The sequence below is a fragment of the Eucalyptus grandis genome, chromosome 9 (genome assembly GCF_016545825.1).
Source record: "Eucalyptus grandis isolate ANBG69807.140 chromosome 9, ASM1654582v1, whole genome shotgun sequence".
Classification (NCBI taxonomy): domain Eukaryota; kingdom Viridiplantae; phylum Streptophyta; class Magnoliopsida; order Myrtales; family Myrtaceae; genus Eucalyptus; species Eucalyptus grandis.
Window position 1 is genome coordinate 9,470,828 of NC_052620.1, and position 5,575 is coordinate 9,476,402.

The window sequence follows — 5,575 nt, forward strand, 5'->3', positions numbered from 1 at the left end:
GTGTCCTTTACAAGTTTCATGAAGATATACAAGTCAAATAACCAGAGTATTGTCATCATTTAGGTCCTTGAAGTCTCGGGTATCGCAAAATACATCACCAGAATCATCTTCTTCAAGATCTAGTAGATTCACTAGGCTATACTTGTTAATTTCACTTCAAATTTGAGTATGTTGTATTTTAAGATGTCTCCTACAACTTTCATGAAGACATCGAAGTCAAATAGTCAACTAAAATCAACATGCAATCAAGAATCCAACAATAGGTCAGTGAAAAGTTCACAGATCTGGGGTCTCCGTAGAATAGGACTTTGACCCCTCATATCTCCATCATTTTCCACTAAATTTCAGTATGTTATAGTACAAGATGTTAGCTACAACTTACATGGAGACATCGAAGCCAAAATCGGACTCCAAACACACATGCAAGCTCAAACAATTTACTGACTCCCACAACCCGAGCAAGAACAGTCACCCGACTTGAGAACAAACCAACCTTACCTCGGTTTTTCTCACTAAAAACACCCAAAATCGAACATGCAAACCATATACAAACATGCAAGAGAAGTTATAGGACTCCACTTGCCTCTAGGATGGACGGTCGACGGCGTACGGCGGCGTACACGGCAAACGGACGGCGGCACACAGCGGCTCCTCCTCGGCTCCGCCTCCTCTCCCTCTCGGTCTCTCCCTCTCTCTCGCGATTTCTCTCTCTCTCTCACCCTCTCTCGGCCGAATGAAGCAAAACCGGTCACTCTCCTTTCTCTCTCTCTTTTTTATATCCCCAAATCTCCATCATTGCTAATGATTACATGCCACTTAAATGGACCAATGCATGGCCTTCCCCTTGCCACTTGTCTTGATCCATGCATGGGCCGGCCACCTCTCCTTTGGGCCCTTAATGGCCGGTCGAACTCCCTCTTGGGCCGACTAGCTTGGCCCACCAAGCTTAGGCCAATGGGTCTAAGGCCCATTCAAATTTTAACCCTCTTTTCCCTTTTTTTTTTTTTTTGAATTCCTTTCTATAATTATTTCCAAATTCAAATTCTATCTTGGCCTAAGTCTTGGGGCATTTTATTTATTGAAATTTAATTTTTAAAGCACATGGCCAAGCATAAATTATTAATCTATCGAATTTGAATTCTCACAACCATAAGAACAAATCATCCAATTAAAAGACTAATGGCTAAAACATAAGCCATGGAAATTCTATCACCTAATTAAAGACTTTAACACACCTTATGGCTTGGCTTTGAATTTTGGGATGCCACATGCCTCTAGCGGGAAAAAAGAGAGTTAAATTTCACGATGTATTATAATAACGGCACGTGTAAGAAAAGCTGTCCATTGACATATATTTTGGTACTTAAATGTCGATAAACTTTGATACACTTGCAGAGGAAGACCTAGCTGGAAGTCTTGGTCTTCTTGGGCTGTAGACGTAGACCTAACTGCAAGTCTTGGTCTGCTTGTGCTGTAGCAATGTCTCAGTCAATTACGAGCATCGGATGGGGGTGTGAATTACAAGCAAGTCTTGGTCTTCTTAGGCTATAGATGAAGACTTATCTGTTGCAATATAATACGCGGAAACAAAAGGATCTTACAATTTACGTTAACGTGAAATCACCGGAGAAATAAACGAAAAATAATAAGGATACCAGAAATTTACGTGGTTTAGACTGAGTATCGGTACCTACGTCCACAGGGAGAGCCACAGCAGCAAATAATCCACTATAATGGGAGAACCAAAGTTTACAAGCATTCATACGCTCTAGCGTTTCCCACACCTTGATTTAATCTCAAACTCAAAGTGTTTATAAATAAACAATTCACTTGAACAAATGGAATGACTAGATGGAACATTTGTTAATAGTTCAGACCAAATTGAACAAATCGAAAGCTTAGGGACAAAATTGGTCAATTTTCAAATAGTCGGGGATTACATCGGACATTTATCGATAATTCAGGGACCAAATTGAACAAATTAAAAGTCTAGGGAGGAGATTGCACATCAAGTGGAAGTTTAAGGACTGTTTGTGACATTTTCCCTTCTTTTTTCGCTAAACGTGGATTGGGATGACTCTTGTTCGACATTTTTTCCTCATTTTCACTACGAACAAAAAACATAACATAACTCTTCCTTTTAGCGTAGTTGGGAATTCCTATTTTTCCCGACACTTCTTCCCTTTCCCTTCCCCCCCCCCCCCAAAAAAAAAAAAAAATTTCACTTGTCAAATCCAATTTGTTTTGGAATTTAGTTTAGTATATATCAAAATAGGAACTCCGGGTCAGACAACAAGTAAAAATTATATAGAGTGAAAAATCACGACAAGGAATTACAAGGCTAGAATTTTTTAATAGCAATCAATTCATCTCATAATTTGGTGGATGCCTCTAGCGGGAAAAAAAGAGAGTTAAATTTCACGATTTATTATAATAACGACACGTGTAAGAAAAGCTGTCCATTGATATATATTTTGGTACTTAAACGTCGATAAATTTTGATACACTTGCAGAGGAAGACCTAGCTGCATGTCTTGGTCTTCTTGGGCTGTAGACGGAGACCTAGCTGCAACTCTTGGTCTACTTGTGCTGTAGCCATGTCACCATCAATTACGAGCATCGGATGGGGGCGTGAATTACAAGCAAGTCTTGGTCTTCTTAGGCTATAGACGAAGACTTACCTGTTGGAATATAATACGCGGAAATGACATGATCTTACAATTTACGTTAACGTGAAATCACCGGAGAAATAAACGAAAAATAATAAGGATACCAGAAATTTACGTGGTTTAGACTGAGTATCGGTACCTACATCCACAAGGAGAGCCACAGCAACAAATAATCCACTATAATGGGAGAACCAAAGTTTACAAGCACTCATACGCTCAAGCGTTTCCCACACCTGGATTTAATCTCAAACCCAAAGTGTTTATAAATAAACAATTCACTTGAACAAAAGGAATGACTAGATGGAACATTTGTTAATAATTCAAGGACCAAATTGAACAAATCGAAAACTTAGGGAAAAAATTGGTCAATTTTCAAATAGTCGGGGATTACATCGGACATTTATCGATAATTCAGGGACCAAATTGAACAAATTAAAAGTCTAGGAGGAGATTGCACATCAAGTGGAAGTTTAAGGACTGTTTGTGACATTTTCCCTTCTTTTTTCGCTAAACGTGGATTGGGATGACTCTTGTTCGACATTTTTTCCTCATTTTCACTACGAACAAAAAACATAACATAACTCTTCCTTTTACTTCCAACTGAGCGTAGTTGGGAATTCCTATTTTTCCCGACACTTCTTCCCTTTTCCTTCCCCCTCCCCCTCCCCCAAAAAATAAAAAATTCACTTGTCAAATCCAATTTGTTTTGGAATTTAGTTTAGTATATATCAAAATAGGAACTTCGGGTCAGACAACAAGTAAAAATTATATGAGAGTGAAAAAATCACGACAAGGAATTACAAGGCTAGAATATTTTTAATAGCAATCAATTCATCTCATAATTTGGTGGATGCCTCTAGCGGGAAAAAAGAGAGTTAAATTTCACGATTTATTATAATAACGACACGTGTAAGAAAAGCTGTCCATTGATATATATTTTGGTACTTAAACGTCGATAAATTTTGATACACTTGCAGAGGAAGACCTAGCTGTATGTCTTGGTCTTCTTGGGCTGTAGACGGAGACCTAGCTGCAACTCTTGGTCTACTTGTGCTGTAGCCATGTCTCCATCAATTACGAGCATCAGATGGGGGCGTGAATTACAAGCAAGTCTTGGTCTTCTGAGGCTATAGATGAAGACTTACCTGTTGGAATATAATACGCGGAAACGACATGATCTTACAATTTACGTTAACGCGAAATTACCGGAGAAATAAACGAAAATAATAAGGACACCAGAAATTTACGTGGTTTGGTCTGAGTATCGGTACTTACGTCTACGAGGAGAGCCACAGTAACAAATAATCCACTATAATAGTTCAGGGAACAAATTGAACAAATCGACAGCTTAGGGACAGCATTGGTCAATTTTCAAATAGTCTGGGATTAGATCGGACGTTGATCGATAATTCAGGGACCAAATTGAACAAATTAAAAGCTTAGGGACGAGATTGCAGATCAAGTGGAAGTTGAAGGACTGTTTGTGATATTTTCCCTTCATTTCTCGCTAAACGTGGATTGGGACGACTCTTGTTCGACATTTTTTTCACATTTTCACTATGAAGAAAAAACATAACATAACTCTTCCTTTTACTTCCAACTGCGCAAAGTTAGGAATTCCTATTTTTCCCGACACTTTTTCACTTTTCCTCCCCCCCCAACAAAAAAAAATTCACTTGTCAAATCCAATTTGTTTTGGAATTTAGTTTAGTATATATCCAAATAGGAACTCCGGGTCAGACAACAAGTAAAAATTATATGAGAGTGAAAAAATCACGACAAGGAATTACAAGGCTAGCATTTTATTATTAGCAAACAATTCATCTCATAATTTGATGGATGCCTCTAGCGGGAAAAAAGAGAGATAAATTTCACGATGTATTATAATAACGACACGTGTAAGAAAAGCTGTCCATTGATATATATTTTGGTACTTAAACGTCGATAAACTTTGATACACTTGCAGAGGAAGACCTAGCTGCAAGTCTTGGTCTGCTTGTGCTGTAGCCATGTCTCCATCAATTACGAGCATCGGATGGGGGCGTGAATTACAAGCAAGTCTTGGTCTTCTTAGGCTATAGATGAAGACTTACCTGTTGGAATATAATACGAGGAAATGACATGATCTTACAATTTACGTTAACGCGAAATCACCGGAGAAATAAACGAAAAATAATAAGGATACCAGAAATTTACGTGGTTTGGTCTGAGTATCGGTACCTACGTCTACAAGGAGGGCCACAGCAGCAAATAATCCACTATAATGGGAGAATCAAAGTTTACAATCGCTCACACGCTCAAGTGTTTCCGACACCAAGATTTAACCCCAAATCCAAAGTGTTCATAAATGAACAATTCACTTGAACAAATGGAAGGACTAGATGGAACATTTGTTAATAGTTCAGGGACCAAATTGAACAAATCGACAGCTTAGGGACAACATTGGTCAATTTTCAAATAGTTTGGGATTAGATCGGACATTGATCGATAATTCAGGGACCAAATTGAACAAATTAAAAGTCTAGGGACGAGATTGCACATCAAGTTGAAGTTGAAGGACTGTTTGTGACATTTTCCCTTCTTTTCTCGCTAAACGTGGTTTGGGACGACTCTTGTTCGACATTTTGTCTTCATTTTCACTATGAAGAAAAAACATAACGTAACTTTTCCTTTTACTTCCAATGAGCAAAGTTGGGAATTCCTATTTTTCCGACACTTTTTCCCCATTCTTTCCCCCCTCGCCAAAAAAATTCACTTGTCAAATCCAATTTGTTTTGGAATTTAGTTTAGTATATATCCAATAGGAACTCCGGGTCAAGCAAGAAGTAAAAATTATATGAGAGTGAAAAAATCACGACAAGGAATTACAAGGCTAGCATTTTATTATTACCAAACAATTCATCTCA